The sequence below is a fragment of the Amphiprion ocellaris genome, chromosome 10 (assembly GCF_022539595.1).
Source record: "Amphiprion ocellaris isolate individual 3 ecotype Okinawa chromosome 10, ASM2253959v1, whole genome shotgun sequence".
Taxonomy (NCBI): Eukaryota; Metazoa; Chordata; class Actinopteri; family Pomacentridae; genus Amphiprion; species Amphiprion ocellaris.
The window spans coordinates 7,123,358-7,142,655 of record NC_072775.1 but is presented as its reverse complement, the minus strand read 5'-3'; positions in this window follow the sequence as shown (position 1 = coordinate 7,142,655).

The following is a 19,298-nucleotide window of genomic DNA, read 5'->3' as shown; positions in this document are numbered from 1 at the left end:
GCATGTGTGGGTTTTCTCCAGGTTCTCCAGCTTCCTCCCACAGTCCAAAAACACACTGAGGTTAATTGGTGGCTCCAAGTTGTCCGTAGGTGTGAATGTGAGTGTGATTGTTTGTCTGTATATGTAGCCCTGTGATAGACTGGTGACCTGTCCAGGGTGTCCCCTGCCTTTGCCTTAAGTCAGCTGGGATAGACTCCAGCCCCCCATGACCCTAATGAGGATGAAGCGGTGTATAGATAATGGATGGATGGACAGTGGGATTGTGACTTTGTTTTCTGTTAAGGTCCCCATTCCACGATATTTTTACGTAGTGGATAGTTGTTTGGTTCTCTGTTCATGTTCAAAAGTGAGCATATTGCACCTTTGAGCATGTTGCCCCTTTAAATCGTTGGACAGGGTCAAACTATCTGTTCCTGTTTCCATTCTTTATGCATAACTGAACCAAGCAAACTGTCCTCTGTTTGCTTCCAGCTTCATGTTTGAATGAACTGTTCAACATTTTGGGAAAGACGCTCATATTTTTTCCTGTCCAAAGTTGATGTAGATTGATGCTGCTCTGAATGGTGATATGGATGTAACAATGAAGTCACTGCCTGCAGATGTTGGTTTAACTTCAAACAAATACAAGAAACAATGAAATGGCTAGACTGGCTCTATCCAAAAATATCTTATGTGTTCAACCTGTACTAATATCAAAGTGTGAAAACTACAACTTGTAGGGTTAGATGCTAGACTCTTTGATCACTTTCTGCAGGCTTTGCACTGTGGAACTAGCGGTGACCATACACTTACTTTGATATTTATGCTATGCTAAGCCCAAGAGCTGTGGGACTTAGCTAGAAATTGAGACAAATATTCACATCTATATTCAACATTGTGTCTAAAAAAAATGCTCTCAAGACACAGTAACATTTAAGTCTAATGGTGACAGATGGTGGCTCCTTTTCATTTTACTGCTTCTTGACATCTCCAGACACTTTTTCAATGAGTGTTACTGACTTTTAGCAGCAGATGGCAGCAGAGACTAAGCGCTCACAGTTCCAGTTGCACGTCGCTGCCCAGTCATGATGCACCGTCATTACCAACAGCACAGATCCCTGGCAGCAGTTGTCACAGGTAATGAAGGCAGAAGGCCGATTCTTGCACATGAGATCATTTGAAATTCCCGAAGAGGAAGAGACTTGCAAGTGAGAGTAGAGATCAGCATTTAAGTGACAGAATGAAAATGCCTCTCCTGAAATGCTGCTATTTCAGGCTTGTAAATCACAGATCAGGCCTCTGTCAGGCACGCAGGTGAGCTCAGTCTTAGACGGTTCATCAGCTTTTTTTTCCCCACACAATGACGAGCCCGTCTGTCTCCTGACACTGAGAAGCTTTTAATTCCCTGCATGCAGTCACCTGATCTCCCACGCTGCCAGGGCCAGATCGCAGCCAGGGGTGTTGCATTCACATTCACAGGGGTCACTGGATAAGCTGGTTAATTCTCTCAGCTTTTTTTCTCTTTTTTTTCCATCCACATACACACACCATATGCCCAGCTGAGTGTCTCATCACACAGTGTATGTAAACCTACACGGGCCACACAAACACAATGTTCCAAGGACAAAAAAACCATGGTGTGTTATTATCTGAGGTCATTCCAGCTCATTCATCGTGAAGTGTGTCAGATGGTGCGAGGCTCACGCTCATTTGTCTATGCATACTTGTAACCTTGTTCATTCATGTGTGCGTACAGTGTTTGCCGAAGAGCGTTCAGCACCAGCAGATGGGTCAGCAGCGAGCCATTTGACTCGCTGCGTCAACAGTGGCAGTGCTGGTAATGAGTTTATACGAGCCGGTGTGCTTCAGCGTGCACCTACTGAGCAGCACAAAAACAGGTAACACAGCCTGACAAATGGAGCATCTCCCTGTACGTAGGACGTCAAGAGAGGATTTTGGCTCTTGGTTGGTTTCTGTGTTAGGCAACGTAATACGCCTGACAGAAAAAAAAGAGATTCAGCTTAGTGTCAGAGCCTGTATGTTGCTTTTGGAGTGGCAACATAGTAAACACAGTAGACTGAGAATTATCTCCTAAAAACACCTAATCTGTAGCTTATTTGCATGCATACAAGAGGTGTATATTTAGCTGCACCCAGAGTTCATAAGGGCAATAACCAAACATGTAAACAGACTCAGCTATTTTTACTTTCAGGGAAGGAGTGAAGTTAAATCCTCATCCCACATGCAGCACCTTTAGATTATTAGGATTCAAAGGCTGGCTGACGTATGCGCCTCCGAGACTATTATTTTGATACGGGTGGCATATGGTGACATTGTGAGGAACAACAACGCAGCCCTGGATTCCTGTGATGAAAACAGTGAAGCTGTTTCTGTTTGGCAGCTTAGCTTTTTAATTTTCTTGCAGCGGATGATGCTGAGAGAAAAAACAAACCTGAAGTCTAGCAGAGTTGTCTGAGGCTTGATTAAGAACTGGGCAGGAGCAGGTCGTGACTCAAGAATGAAATGCTTGTTGGTGCAGCAGTGGTTTGTTATGTGCAGTGCAGTCCAGCAGACAGAGGGCAAATGAAAACTCCAATTGTCAAAATTGGATATAAAAACTAAACTGTAGTCTACAAAAAAACCTCATTACTGACTAATCAGTTTGTTTTTTAATATTTGAATGTTTGACTGGACAGATTGCTCTAAACCGTGGAAACAGTTGGTGACACTCCATTCAGGTCGATTTCCTGGCTCGCTCTGGAGTCATATTTGACCATATTGCAGAGTCTACATTAGCTGATTAATTTTGCTCAGCTAAGCTTGTCTGAAAGTAAAAAGTTCTCATTTTGAGATGTATTAATTACAATACTGTCAAAAGTTTGGACTTTCTAATTTATGTAGATAAACTTACTTACAAAGCAAAATATGTTCCGTATTTCTCGGAAAGTCATAAAAATCGTAGGTGTGTTCAAACTTTTGTCTGTTACTGCTTACTATCTGCATCAGCCAGACAGAACATCAAAACTACTGACAGTTGAAGGGAATAACATTGAACATCTCGTTATAAGACAATGTTCTCTTGGGAAACCTTGGGTCCTGGCATTCAAGTGGAAGCTACTTTGACACATACCACCTACCTAAACATTTTTGCAATCCAAGCCTCTGGCAATGGCACTTCCCACACTCCCCAACTCCCCAGCAGCCTCTTCCAGTAGGATAATACCTCTGCTTTGCACAAAACTTGCCCAGTGCTTGAGGAACATGGCAAAGAGCCCAAGGTGTTGAGCTCCAGGTTCACAAGTCTTTAGATCCTACTCCCATCACGCTTCTATGGAATGCACCCAAACAAGCGTCCCGGTGCAAGGACACCTTCTGAGGTCCCATGTTCATGCACCGCTGAGTCATCTTGTTGGTGCCCAAAATTGCTCTGCTTGTAATGTTTGACCTGTCGGGCCATGGACATGTGACTTCTGAATATGTCCTGCGGTGTCCAGCACTAGAATGTTGGCAGTAGATCCTTTAGGGTGCTGTGACTTGTGGGTACGGCCTTTGTGGACTGACCTTGTTCTGGTATATCCCACAGATGCTCTATCAGATTTGTGTCTTGGGGGTTTAGAGGCTCTTTGTCATGTTCCTCGAGCTATTCCTGAGCAGTTTTTATGGTAGGGTGCGTTGTCCTCCTGGGGAATGTCAGTGGCATAAGAAAGTGTTGTATTGTTCTTCAACAATGTTTAGGAAGGTTGTATGTGTTAAAGTAACATCCACACTGATGCCAGGACCTAAAGTTTCACAGCAGAATATTGCATCCTAAAGAGATAATCAGCGTCATTTACTTTTTTTGGGCTTCTTCACCATCACCCGCATTTTATTTTGGCATTCTGCAAGCTGCTCCTCTATTTCCTTTGTGTGTTGCATGGTTGGAGAATAGTGTCAAAAATCACCCATATTTAGTGGTCATGGTGTCTGGTTTGGCTCTGCTTCATTTCGTCATGTCTGGTCTTAGAATAAAGAGTCAAAAATTCCTTAGAATCTGAGGTATGGTGACAGGTTTTGTTAACCATAAAACTTGAGCGGTCTTGCAAAAACAGGCCCTTTTAATGGAGTCTAAACAGCAGCATGCTAAATAAAAATAGCAGATAAAAGCAATACGTAAGAGCCATAAAGAGAGCAAATCCTCAGGAGTGTCATAAGTCAAAACATATGACAAACAAACCGCATTACCAAAGACCAACACAGTTAAAGTGAGTTGTGGATTGAACCCTGCTGTACTGTAAATCAGCCAGTGAACCGGTGAGACCATAAACTTTACTGCCTCGGTTTCACTGCAATATATCCGGTTTACACCTTTATTCCTCCTTAAAAAAAGAATGAACATGGTGCAACCAAACGCCACACACTTGTCGGATTCCTCTGGCTCCATCCTGAACTCTGCACAACTCAGACAACTCCCACCGACGCAGCTGTCGCCGTGTTTTTCCTCCCAGGTTCATAAAAGGCTTCTATTCACATTGCCTCCATCTTTTCAATCTGAGGAGGCGTGTTTGACACTTTCCACGCAGCCCTCTGTGGAAGCAGTCATTCATCTTCCTTCCCTCCTCCTCGTCCTTCATGTCTGCGTTGCTCTTCAATGCTCCCTCACCCTCTTCCTCCCCTCTGCCCTCTCGCTCTCCTCCATACCTGTTTGTTTTCCTTGAAAACAAGCGAGTCTCATAATACCCACCGCTGGCAATTAGTGCAGATTAAAGCTTAAAGTGTGTGTGTCTAGGTGTGTTTGCGCCGGCGTAGCTTGTTTCAATGTGCTCACATGCTCTCCAGCTTCAGTGTGTGCGACTGTGTATGCGAGAGGAAAAGAAAGTGATAGTGAGGTCAGTGTTGGAGGAGATGAGCCAGTGTTACATTCAGTGGGAGTGAGATATTTTGTAGACAACAAATAGCTGGAGGGAGAGAGGCAGGCTGAGGTAACCGAGCCGCAGAGAGGAGGTGAAATTTCAGACTCAAAGCATTGAAATTGCATACTGAAGATGCACAACATGGCCAAAAGTAGACGGACACCCAACGCCATATGCATTTTTTATCCATGTTTCACCTGTCGTCGTGATGACTTTATTCTAAACTGAAACGTCTCTACAGCTAATTGATGGATTGCTCAGTCTAATTTGGTACAGGACACTCATGGTCCCCAGAGGATAAAGCTTAATAACTCTCCTGGCTCATCATGTAGCGCCTTTATCAGGCCTAAGTTTAACTGTTCCAACACATGGTGACAAAATAACTGGAAAACAATGACATGAACCTCAGGATTACAATGGATTTCATGCTTTTTTGGGGCCTGGCAACATTTGTTCTGCACTGAAAATCACGCTTATTTTGATCAATACAGACATTCAGAATATTTATCATGATTATTCATTGATTTAAAGGGCAGAATAGTTTTATTACATTTGCACCTAAGCACTGCTTTCCTTCCATGTTGTGCTAAATTCTTTCAAATGTACACTGCAGCTGCTGGACGCAAAATGTGAATAAAATTATACAAAAACTAATTTTTCGTCAAAGTTAAATCCATGGAGCTGCTTTTTGCATCGCTGGTGCGGATATCTGAGTTGACGCTGGACAAGGATGTTAGCAATGTTAGTCTTCTTGACATTTGTTGTGGTGCAGTTTGCAGAGGCATTAAAGTCAAATGTGTTTCCTTGCAATTTCCATGCAATTTTTGCATATGCCTTGTTTTCGTTTAACATCACTTGCCCTCAATCAAAAACTCTTCCATGCTGCGATTAATGATTCATTTTGAGGGATTAGCTCTTCACCTTCTGCTCCAGACCTTTCATTTTGCCCATCTGCTCTCTCTTCTATATTACTCATCTACCCTGAACTGCAGCTGCAACATCCAGGAAATTGTCGTACGGGCTGCTGCTGCTGCAGAGCTGTGGGCATAGAGGCATGACAGCTCCCGTAAAGTGAAGCCAAAACCTCTCAATTGCTCCCAGGTGGCTGGCTGTTAGTTTAGGGAGAAGCAGAGCATGAATTTTAAACATCAGTGTCGCAGTTGATCATGGTTATTTAATTGAGGGAAGCCAAACTCGAGATTGAGAATAAAATTCGATGAATTGTGCAGAGTGAGCAATATAAAAGTTACCAGCTATACATCAGCAAGGTAAAGGTAACCTGTGGAGTTTGTCACGACTAGTAGCACTATGAAGCAGCTAACGGAGCAGCTAATTGGGCTAATTGGTTGGCTCCCAGTGGCAACAAAGCTCCATCATTATAATGATCTCTATAAATTGACAGGATGGAGGAAGATTATTGCTCTCTCTGTCATGATTTTTAATCTGTAAGCTAGAAAACTTTGGTTTATGTGTTTGCTACTGATTTTCATTAAAGTTTTACTAACTGAGTTTTGGATCCAGTCTCTATAATACAGTATACAATAGAAATGAGCACACCCCTGTGCAATATCATTAAAATGTCAAATGATTCCAAATTGTGTTACCTCAGTTGAACTGTATAGTATTCGTTCCTTCTGTCTTTAGAAGCTCTGGTGTGATTTGGCAGTGTGCTTTGGATCAATATCATGCTGGAATATTTTTTTCCTGTCTATCTTCTGCAGACTGGGAGCCAACCTTCAGATAGTATTTTGGTATATCCACAGGACTGAGTAAAAATAAAAATGTCATCACACTCCCACCTCCGTGCTTCACTGTCAGGACTATGCATTCACTGTGGGAGCCCTGGACAGGTTCTTATCCACCATGCTGGACCCCATTAATCCAAACAAATGTGTCTTTGTTTCATCTGACCAAAGAATATGCTGCCAATATTCATCAGGCTTCTTGTCATGTTTTTTAGTAAAGTTATGTATGACGTCCATAGAGGTGGATGCTATGCACCGTCCTTATACTGTCTGAGCTGTCACAAAAACTCTGATTTCCATTGATAACCCTGTGCCAAGTCTGAGCCTGTCTGTTTTTCAGAGTTAGCTAGTGTGAGCAGTGCACTGTCCATGGCGTCATTTTTGGAGAAGGGCTGCTATGACTCTGATTAGAGGGACTATGGCTCGTTCTATACTTCCTAATTACTGCTGCAACTGTGCTTTAATGACATTCAGTTGGTCTCCAATCCTCCTGCATCTTTTTTCTATCTTCATGAAGCATCACAATCAGATTTTTTCAGTTCCTCCAGCAATTCTTTTCCACATGGAGACGTGATGCAGATATGCTGATAGACACAGCCCATAGGTCCAAAACTGAGAGCATTCTGGTGTTCACTGGTCATTTTAGAGCCATGTTTGTGCACTTTGATTGGAACCAGCTCTTGATTTTGTCCCAATAATCACAAGTTCTCCAACTTTCATTATTGCTTTTAGTATTTTCAGTATAATCTTTGTAATTTTTGATGGTTCATAAGAGAATACTCTAACTTGTCAGCCTTGAAATAATACCATTTTCATGAAATCATACAATTTCAAAACACTTGACATTTAGGTGATATTGCACAGTAGTGTACTCACTTCCATGGTATACTGAACATCCAGTCACTATTGTACAGGACTGGCACCAAGGAATGCACATTGCTGCAACAGATATGAAGAACTAGTAACTAAACCAGTAAACATAATAATTCAGGAGACACATTAGGATGTGCATTCATCATGTTTGTTCAACCACAGGGATGGACATGATGCATTTTGGTGTCTAACACTGAATATAAATATAACAGAGAAATTCCCCAGGGTTCCTTTAACATGACTATGTTAGCATTTAGGTCACATCAGTGCTAGGATGTGGCTCTGTGAGTTACTCTTGTTGGGACTTGCCTGCAGTGATTTGCTGCCATCAGTGAGAATGGACCTGACAAACCTGGGTGACAGTCGATCTTCCGAATGCCTTCCAAAGGTGTTGGATGGAGTTGATGTCAGGGATCAGTTCTCATGCTGAAACAAGACAGAACCTCAGCCAGACTGTGCTGCCTGTAATATCTTTCTGCTCTTATTGCAATTAAGAAGCCAAACCTAAATCGGGAAAAGCAGCTGTAGACCAGAAGTACACAAACTGTAGTACACAGAGGTGACACTGAATGTGTTCATTATCTCATTGATTTAGGCAGCGGCTCACTTGTTTAGTACCTTTGCTCATTATCCTGACACCTTATGGGAGAGTGTTAAAATGCGAGAGTGTGTGCGATTGTGTGTGTGTGCATGGCCAAAGGACAGCATGGGAAGTCAAGAGGTGGGAGTGGATGCAGGGAGTAACGCAGGTGTGTGCCCTCACTTTCTACTCTTTATACAGCACATCAGCTGATGCTGAGCGGAGGGCTTTTTCCCAGGAGCAGGTCACCGTTCACAGTAAGTGAGGCGCATACATTTAACATCCTCTTTGTGTTTCCCTCTGGCTCTGACCCGCTTTTCAGAATTCTTTGCATTTTCTTTTAAGTTCCACCTTCAATCCACACCCGGGTCAGAGAGTCGCTGCGCTAAATTCTTGGTTTCTGCTTTGACCCACTTGGGGTTTGACTTTGCTGAGGTACTCTGTTAGTATTTTCTGATATTTACATTTCAATTACCACTGTTTCTACAATTGTTTAAGGGTCAGTGTGTTCACTCACTAACTTCCCGATTATTGCTGCAGCAGTGTAGCACTATATTTATTTAATTTGCATTTAAATGCTATTTGTGATTGGTACTGGACCACATCTAGGCATAGCTACAAATCAAATATAGTGCTTTTGGAATTCAATTTCATGCTTTTTATGAATAAAACTTTTGGTACTGAAAGGATAATTACATTACCTTTTCCACAAAGAACATTGTGCCTCTAAACCTTTGCATAATATACACAGGGGTTTGTTCTGTGCTATTGTTACAGTAAAATATTTCAGCTTCTCATCTTGCAGAAACTCCTAAAAATCTGGATGTATATTAACAGAATAGCGTCATACAGCAGCACCAGTCATACATACAATAACATAAAGAGTTATCTGTTTTTTTTTTATTTCAGAAACAGTTTCATAGCCAAGCTGTTCTGTATATTGTTTATACAATGATTACAATCAGGATACTACAGTTACTTTACCTAGTACGGTTTCTGAAATATGAATTGTTGAATTAGAAAAAAGTTAATAGTAATAAAATAAATTGAAAAAGCATTCTCAATTTTGTAATAATTTTTGGTTGCTTGAGGTGGTTTTTGACTTTATGAAGAAAGAGTTAATGCACATATTGAGAGATGGAAACAGCTTTTGTGAATAAGTTCTGACTTGGATAACATTTAACTCACTCTCTCTGCTTCTTTTGTTGTCTTAATCCCCAGAAGGCACGAAACATGACTAATACTCTCTGAGGATCAAGAATAGTTACAACTTTTTTGACTGAAAACAATTGCTGAAGACATATCTTGATTTTCTCTCTCAGATAAACAAAGTTTTGTTTCTTCTTCAACTTTGAAGATAGATGACGACACAATGGGGCCTAGTTTATTCACTTTGTTTTGTTTCAAATTTGCTTGACAATTATGTGAAACAAAGCCGTATTATCTAATGTTACAATAGTTGTGGAGGTAGTAGTGGCAATAGCTTTTTAGCCTAGCTACTTAGCTTAGCAGCGCTATAGTTTCTTCTATTTGCTAGTTCTTTCATATTTGTGTATTGGTGGGTTTTTGAAGCGTGTGTTGACTGGATTTGTTCATCTGCAATGTTAATATGGCTGCCAGATGCACCTAAAGTGGTCAAAGTGACAAGCTTGGACTTAAAAGTGGACATTGAAGAGGGCAACCCAGATTATCGCGGTTTTTCAAGCTCAACAGCATGTCAAACCACGGTGGCTGGAAGTCTGCCCACAGCTAACAACCCAGCTTATTCAAGCAGTGCGGAGATGCTGTGAAGTGAGAAGAAAGTCAGATCAGTCCACATATAAGTGCCCTAAAAAAGTAAACAGGTCCACTACACATTCTTACCCGTATTTTGCTTTTTCCTCTGAAATCCCACTGCTTGGATTGATTGATTTTCATGCTACAGATGAATGTAAATCAATACTCTGACCGAGGAGTGAAAGTGGTTTCACTGAAAATAGCCTGGAGCCAGTCACAATTTCTAAATCAGTAAATCAGTTCAGCCTGAGGTCAACGTGTCTAAAATTAAACCCAATTAGTTTAGCCTTGTGCTGCGTATTTCTCTGTACTTCCCATCACTTCTCTGTTCTTGGTTGTCTCTCATCTGTCATGTTACATTCTTTCCTTTTTATCCCCTTCCCACTATTTCTACTTTTCACTCTACATTTGGTTGCTGGTGCACTAACGAAACCAGAGGGGCAAGGAAAATATAAATAATGCTATAATGTGTGAAGTAAAATTTAGTAAGGCTGGAAGCAGGGCGCTAATTTGTTATGATTGCTTCTTATCCGAAGCCTGTATTCAGCATAAACAGTTTCTAGCGAGCGCTGACTGTTCAAAAACACCAACTAAGCTGCCTCGCTTGACCTTTTTGCTTTGCGTGTAAAGCTCACATCATCACCCACCCCGAAGATGAAATTTGGACAGGGATGTTAAGTCTGAGTGAGATACTGCTTGAAAGGGACAGATGGATGAAGGAATGAACAAACGTTTGTTCATTTGTTCGTCCATCTGTCCCTCACACACATATTATCGTGCACACAGTTGATCAGATTTTGACAAAAGTGGGAGTAATGATGCATCCCACCACCACATTCGGGTATTTTTTAAATTACATTGACAATGTCACAATTAATGGTTAAAGAGCCTATCTGTGGAGCTGCTGAGAAACAGACACAATCTTCATTAAAATTAGTATTGTACTTTGCCAAACTTGCAACTGTTTCCTAAAAGCAGGACCAGAAAAAATAGCAGAAACCATGTGGGCAGCATTTAACTAGGCTGCTATGCACCATAAAACACCAAATTTGAGACTTTGAGTCTTTGTATAAACTTTAATTTCTGCATTTTTAGACACTTTACACACAATTTATTTCATTTTTACCTGTAGTTGTGGAGTCTGGCATTCTTCTGGAACCGCTGGATTTAGATTACTTATCTCAGTATAAGAGTTTCAGGAAAAATTATGCAATATTACGTATTTTACAGTGCTGCACTTCACCCTCTTTACACAATATCACACCTGTTTAAGTTACTGCTAATGCTAATGGAACCACATACTGCAGCTGCTCTTTACTTAAAGCATTCACTGGTGACACCTGTGTTTTATTGTGAAGAGGGTACACAGACATTTCCGCTCATTTGCTTTCTTTTAGAGAATGAGATGTAAAAGTCAATGTCATTATCATACACCTGCACATTATGTAGCTACACAGCTGATTCAGCTCAGCTCACTGATTAAAAGCAAGTAACTGCATTTTACAGAGTTGCTCTTTTTATTTGTTAGTTCCTATTACAGTCTTAATTTCTATGAACTGCGTTTATGTGGACAAATCTTTAAACTGCCATATTTTAGTGTTTGTGCATGTAAACATATTAGTTTCTGAAATCAGGATAAACTCTTACCCTGGTTTTGTTAAAGCTGATTATGCTAGCTTGAGTACTCAGTGAGAAACCTGGATACTGTTGCATGTATACATCTTATCCTGGTTTCTGACAGCAGGTTTTTGCCAAGTATACACAAACCGAGTGATATTCCCCACAAACACCTTGTTTATACAACACTGTATGGCCACCCTTATCCATAACACAACTAGTGCTCATACAGTTGCTTCCTCTGATCTTGTGAATAGTCCCATTGTGTCAAACAACTGGGAAAAAATGCCTTACTCACGTGGAAATTCTGTCTACACTGGACATCACCAAAGTCCCTCCAGCTGGGCGATTGGAGGACATCTTCAGTATTTCTTGTCGTCGTATTGGTATTTAATCATGCCATCACATTTACCTTCACAGTCTGTAACAATCAGCAACTGGATTATTATTATTTGTCATGTATCTGAGGATATGAATAACCAGATTTCGCCACATCCTGTTTATGATCAAAACTGGGATCAGCCTCATAACTGGAATAGTGGTGTGCATGTTAACAATCTCAGAATAAGACATTAGAAATACATAACTAAGTAAGAAACTGCACAATTGATGTCCGTCAAGAATTTTATTCAGAGACAGCTTCCGGCTCCCAGTGTGTTTAAAGAGCTTTTAGTTTAATCTGTCTTCAAAGTGTTGTGGTTTTCTTCAGGATGCTCTGGCGGGGCAAAGGAGAATAGCTGAATGCACGAAGTCACTCTCTGCTCAGATTTATTGCTGTATTCCTGTTTTTGCATCTGGTGTCGAAGGATCGAGGCAAATGTTTGGTTTTTTGCTCATATCCTGATGTAAAATCAATTATTCAGAGAACCTCTTCCAAATGTCAGCGCTTATATATCCGAGTCATCTCTTTACCAGAGAGTAAGTGGCTTCTTTACTTGTGGGGATAAGAGGTTTGTTTACTTGCAGGGCTCCACTCTGGACAACTGCCTGCTCTTTACCAAAGACTGCACTTTTTTTTCTCCTTTTTTCCACAACTAGTTTTCAATGTGTTGTTTATGCCCCTGGGAACAAATAAGCCTCCTTCCACTGTCTGTGCGATGCGTCTGTCTGCCCGCCGAGGTGAGCTGTCGTGATGCAGGAGACTTGCTGATGTCACTCTGAGTGTTTGTTGCTTAAGTCTCCTGAGAGACAGACCATCTCGACTGAATCATCAGGCTTGACAGTCGCAGGGAGGGCCTGGTGAGCTCCCAATTGCAAGTGAATCAGGAGTCATGAGAGGCAACTATTATAGACATGAATAAAACAAAGAGGAGGTAGCTGATTATTTAAATGAGCTTTCAAAATCATCATTACTCTGCGTGCCTCTCTAAATTCCTGATTTTGCCTCCCTTGTGCTCACAGTTGTTGGCAGTTCTTCACCTCTAAATATCCTTTTCCTCATTACTCCTTCGCTTTTTCATCATCTCTGTCCTGTCTCATCTCATTTGTAATTTTTCACACTGTTCCTTGGCCTTTCCAATCTCAACCTGTTTCAGAATCTTCGTGCTCCATCTCCTCTTTCGTTCCTCTGTTTGTTCAGCTGTCCTTCATGTGACTTCAGCCACAGTGATATCTTGTTCTGTCAGATTTGCTGCAGCCATGCCCGCCATCGTCAACCTCCTCTTCAACGTGGTCTCCACCAACACCACCATCTCCTTCACCGTGGTGCTGCCGACGGTCAGCCTGGTGTCCCTCCTGGTGGGGGTCGGAGGTCACCTCCTGCTGTGGCTGGTGCTGGTGAGGAACCCCCGCAGTCGCTCCAAGCCGAGCTCCGTCCTCCTCCTCAACCTCAGCCTGGCCGACCTGGGCGCCCTGCTCACGCTGCCCTGCGTGCTTCTGAGCGCTAGTATCCAGAACTGGCAGCTCGGCGGTGCGACCTGCGTCCTCCTGGGATTCATGACTTCAGTGACGGTGGGAGTGGAGATCTTCAGCCTGGCGGCGCTGTCGGTGTTGAGGTATCGTATCGTTGCGCCACGGACAAGGCCACCTACTACTCTGACACAAGTGTGAGTATCACCTGGCAAGTGGAGGTGGGTTTGTGAAAGTGCAAAACTTTTACGTAATTCAATGATTTTTTAAAAAAATTATTATCATTAGACAATCCAGGTAAAATCTCTTAGAGTATTAACGTCCCTGCATAGGATATCTTTTTAATAGTGCCTCTAGGGTAGGGGTGTCAAACTCATTTTAGTTCAGGGGCCATTCAGCCCAATTTGATAGCAAATGGACTGGAGCAGTAAAATCATAACATAATAACCTAGAAATAACCACAACTCCAAATTTTTCTTTTTGTTTTAGTGCAACAAAGGTACGTTCTGAAAATTTTCACATTTAAGGAATTATCTTTTTACAAAACATTATGAACTACCTGAAATTTCTTAAGAAAAAAAAGATCAATTTCAACAACATTATGCCTCACTTTATCATTTACACATTACAACTTACAGATTACAAAGTGTCTACAAAAGAACAAAACATTTAGTTACAGGAATCTGGAGCCGAACAGTACAGTATTATACTTAATGATCAAAACAACAAAAGTCAGACAAAAAAAGTCAAAAACAAGACAAAATATTACAAAAATGAAACAGAAAGTGACAAAAAATGGACAAACTACACAAGCGAGACAAAATATGACACAAAACAAAAATGAGTCAAAAAAACAATAAAATGAAGCAAAATGATAAAAATAAGACAAAAGGCACAAACAAGACAAAAAGGAAACACAAAATGACATTTTTTGGTATGAAGAATGTATGTGGGTAACATGGTGAAGCTATTAGCAGCTACATGCTGATATTTCACTCTGGAAGTGATGGAGAACAATACAGAGCTAGAAGAAGAGCGGCTGTTGGAATTGCAATCATTGGGTGATCAAACAAACTTCAGATGGATGCTAGTGTTTATCTGAGTGTGTTAGATGATGTGAAAATATTCCATTATTTTGTTGCTCACTTGTCAGTAATGATTCTGCTGAAGTAAAGTCTCCTTCAGATGCAGGCACTGGAAATTAGCTGTATGCTACAAATTCAATTTAAACATAAGTCTTATGAATCTGGAGTTGAGTTGATGGAAATCTTTCCGAGCAGACTTGTGTCTATAGTCTTACACCATAAATAAACATATTCTCTGCCTCCTTCTCCCACAGGTTATGTATTGTTGTAGCCATTTGGTTGGTGTCGTTAACCATGGCGTTGCCAAAGGTCACCTATGTCCACTTTGATGGCGGTTGCACGTGGTCAGTCGGCCAAGACCAGTGGTTGTTCTTCCTGGTTCCTGCCTTCCTGGTTTACTACGTGGCCCCTCTCCTCTGCATCGCCATCAACTGTGGCCTGATCATCTCCCACCTCCACCGCTGCAGGGGAACACTGGCTGCAGACAGACGCAACAAGAAAGCTACCGCCCTGCTCATTGGTTCAACACTGGTTTTTGCAGTCAGCTGGTTGCCGTACTATGCGGTCGAGTTTGTCAATGTCATGTCTCCTTATGTTAGCTCGGCAGCTTCTCCCATTAACAGGTTTGGAGGTAGGCTGCCTTCAACTTCCTCTCCGTTGTATTCGTCAGCCACCACACCGGGGCCAAGCGAGCGAACACCAACGAGTGTGTCCCTGCTGTGGGAAGTGGCGTCCTTGACGGCCATTTTGTTGGTGTGTCTGGCGCCATGCTGGAACCCGCCGCTCTACTTCCTCTTGTCACGTCCGGCTGTGCGTCAGCTCCGGGCTCTTCTGCCTTCTTTCCTCCAAGAGCATTTGGGTAAAAAACCAGCACAGCGCTGGCGGATCGCTCCTGCTCCTCCCCCCCAACACCCGCCAATCCCTCAACCTCCCGCAGAGTCACTTACTCACCAAACCCTGACGCACAGACTGACTCAGTAAAGATTCACACAGCTGTGCTCACTCATACACTCCCATGAGATTACTGTTCATATTTGCCCTCCCAAGAAACACTGTAAATATATGATTCACAACATGGCTCGCAATACATACTATCATGTTTGTTTAGATGCTTCTGTGGTCATAGTTGCATCCTCTCTGCTTTTGTAATGCATATAAAGAGGCTCCTGGCAACAGTGTGTGAAGCTCTCAAATAGATGGCAGTGTATCATAAACAGAATGCACTGTGTGCCATAAAAACATGAGATTTAGATTCCTCATCCCAGTGCCAGAGTCACAAAGCAACTCACTGTTCTGGCGATGAGGAGCTTGCAGAGGAGTAGAGCTGGAAAACTGATATGATTAAAAAGAAAATGTTACAGCCACACAAAGCCGGTTCTGTTTATACCACATCGTCATATACAAATCCAGGTCAGTGAACTTAAAGACACGTGTTTAGAGCTCCCACATGGGACCTAAACTTGCAGTCTTAACAGCCTTTTCCAGGGACTGAAGGACATCTGGTGAGCCCACACTGACTGACATAACTCATCCAAGCAAATATAAAGCAAAGTCTCTATGGAGTTTCTAAATAGGTATTAATAATAGCATCTGATAAGTATGACGTATAGGATGTGCACATTATGAAAAGAGCTTTGCTGTGTTTTTGGAAGCGGCCATAGGACATCATCTGGTAGATTACAAAAAGAAAATGCAATCCCATCACCCCATTGCTAAGCTGTCTGACAGAGCAAAACACAGGGGACACAGTGTGCCATGCCTGGAAAGCTCCCCGTAAAGCTCAGTAGCAGCATTGTCTAAATTCAATGTCATCTCAATAACCTTATGAAAAGAGGCCTCCTTGACTTATGAGAACCATTAACGGAAGCTGACTTGTTTTTGTTCTGAACTTGAATGCAGAGAAGTGCTTATTAAATAGGGATTTGACACAAAGGATCACATCAGAGGATGACTGCATGGAAAAAATTACATCGTAACAAGTGGAGCCCATCTGCATCCGGAGTGGTTTAATATCACAATGTAAAGGGCATGTCGTGGACTTGCCATGGTCAGGGGCTTTGTTTGACAAATTGGCTGAGGGAGAGTAATTGGATTTTTTTTGTTGTCAGGCCATTCACTTTGAGATATGTAAAGCAGTGGTGTGACTTCATTTGGAAGTTGGAATCAGTTGAGCTGCCCTGAAATATTATCTAATGGGGATGTTTTGCAGCCAAGAAAAGAATAATGGAGAGGGGTGAATTAAAATTTGAATGTGAAAAGCAACAGGGCGACATTTTGGGTTTTTGTTAATTTGCCCTCTTGTGGAGCGTTAGGAGAGAAGATCAATATCATTCCCATATTTGTCTGCTACATATGAAGCTGCATACAGATTAGAAACAGTAAAACAAATGGGTCTGCTCTGTCTAAAGGAAATAAATCCACCGACCAACACCTCTTTTAATTCATTAAGTAAGATCTCATGTCTTGTCAGTTGGGTCCATATGGAAGCCAATGTTATATTATTGACAGGTTGTGATTATATGGGCTTATGTGCAATCCTGCTAGCTAACCCTTCCTCCTTTACCTGGCCTGAACGATTAGGGGAAACTATCTAATTGCATATTTTTTGACAGATAATGCCATTCGATTCACGGTATAATTTTAACCTTCAGTAGAAGGTCAACTGTTGATTCAATATTCACTGTGTTCCAATTTAAAAAGCTGATGCAGCTTTACCATGGGACATCATCAGGATAGTGATGGCAAAAATTAATGAAACCATTCACATGACAATTTTAAGCCTGAGTCAAATATGTTGCGTGATGTATGAGGTGTGGCTTTCAAATAATGTAGTACACATTGATTTAATTTAATATAATTGAAGTACAGCGCTACTCCCTTTTTTTTTTACAAGCTTTTACGATATGCTAATTGCATTGTTTCAAATAGTACTTTTGATTTGAAACTGATTAAAAGTTCAGCCATGCTGTATGCTGTGCAAAGCTCACAACATGGTGACTGTGACTTTATATTTGGTAAAGTTTCACTGAAGTTGTCAGTACAGGAAAACTCCTATTTAAACCTGCAGTACCTGATTTTTTGCCTCATAGACACAGCACAAACAAGTTATGAACACAACACTGACATAATATCACACTTTATGTCAGTATGGAAAACTTGTTTGCAGTTTTATACGTCTAGCAGCTATGGAACAACAATACCATCCTTTAAACCAGGTAAACACCAATGAGCTTTACAATCTCTTATTGAAGGAAATCTTGACCAGGAGGAAGTTTCAGACAGGACAGCACAATACTGAACACACAAAACAATTAATAGTAAAAAAACTAAAATTCCTCTCCAGTAGTTGATTAAATCATCTTTGCGTTATCAGAGCTGCATCTATAGAAGATTTTTTCAGTGGAAATAATCCTCTCATGCCTTGAAATGGCTTAGATGTAACTCCACATCCCGCCTTTCTCACCACTCATGGCAGTGCAAACACACCAACTCACCTTCAACCCAGCTTAAAGACTGCATAAATACTTTACACAACATAATAGCAAGTTCTAATATTACAGCCATACATTTTCAAACCAGAAACCAGTTTTGAAGAAGAGTAATAATACAGAAAGTTGACAGGATCGGTCCTTTAGGTTTGTTACATCCAAAGCTCCAGAAGTCTGAATCTGTGTTTTTGAGAATGTCATATGTACACTGAAATTTCACAGTGGAAACACCAGCAAAATGGCACTGATTGAGTATCTCACTGATGATATACATTCTAGGGTAGAAAAACACCACATGGACATGTTAGTAAGGTTTAGAACTTCTTCATCAGCTCAAATGTTGGGTCATGTTTATTTCATAGGTTCCACTTTTCCACTTCATTTGAGATACTGCTGTAAAACCTCCTACCAACTACACATGAGTGTAATCAAACATAGTTTTTCTCAGTAATATTGATTTAAAACACTTATGTCATTGGATGAGTAAAAATAATTCAGTTCCAGGTGTCTCATTATCTTGATCTGCTGGTGGCAGACGTGTGATGATGATAAACACGTGTAATATCTCAGCTCCTGCGGGTGTCGTCACCAATCCAGGCATAAATCCTGCCTTGGTTACCTCTTGACCTTCTGACATCTTCCCGATTGGAAGGCTGAATCTTCAAATAGCAGACCGGAGTGTTGCCATTAGAGGGGAGCAGGCATTTTTTGTCGATAGCGTCTTGGTGGCTAATGAGAGCACTTATCTCTGTCATCTGTCTGTGCTGTGATCCTCTCATGCAGCGCGAGGCACTAGTGAGCCCTGATGTCCTGATGAGACTTAATTAAATCTGCAGATTAGCGAAAGCTTAAAATATAAGTCAGGCTCAGTGGGCCCACTGAGAGGATCCTTGCCATTTCCATTCAGAGTGTTTATTGAAGCCCTGACATGTCTGGAGGCCTGATGTACTACTAAGAAGCACTGTGAGCCCAAACGGTGAGCGGAATGAGCCCCAAAGTGAAGCTGAGAAGATTAATAATCAGGGGATTCCGGAGATAGTTATTAGAAGAGAAGGGGCTTCTCATTGTCTGGATGGGTGTTTAGAAGAGGTATTGATTGTGTGTGTGACAGTAAGACCTCACACTAACCACATAATAGCTTTAAAAGCATGTCGGGTCATTGAGCACTGTTTAAATCCCACAGGGGGGTGGTGTTAAATGCAGAGAGTTGTGGTCACATAGTGATTACCAAATCTGCCTTTACCCAGGACATTCACAGACATGGCTGATGCTCTGCAATACACCTGCAACCCTACGGACTGAAATTAGTAGAAACTAGCTTTAGAGCACATGTTTATTATGAATTCATTCATCTGACACCAACTTTGTTGTTTTGTGAGAAGTAAATTCAATGCACTTCAAAGGAAAATGATAACTGG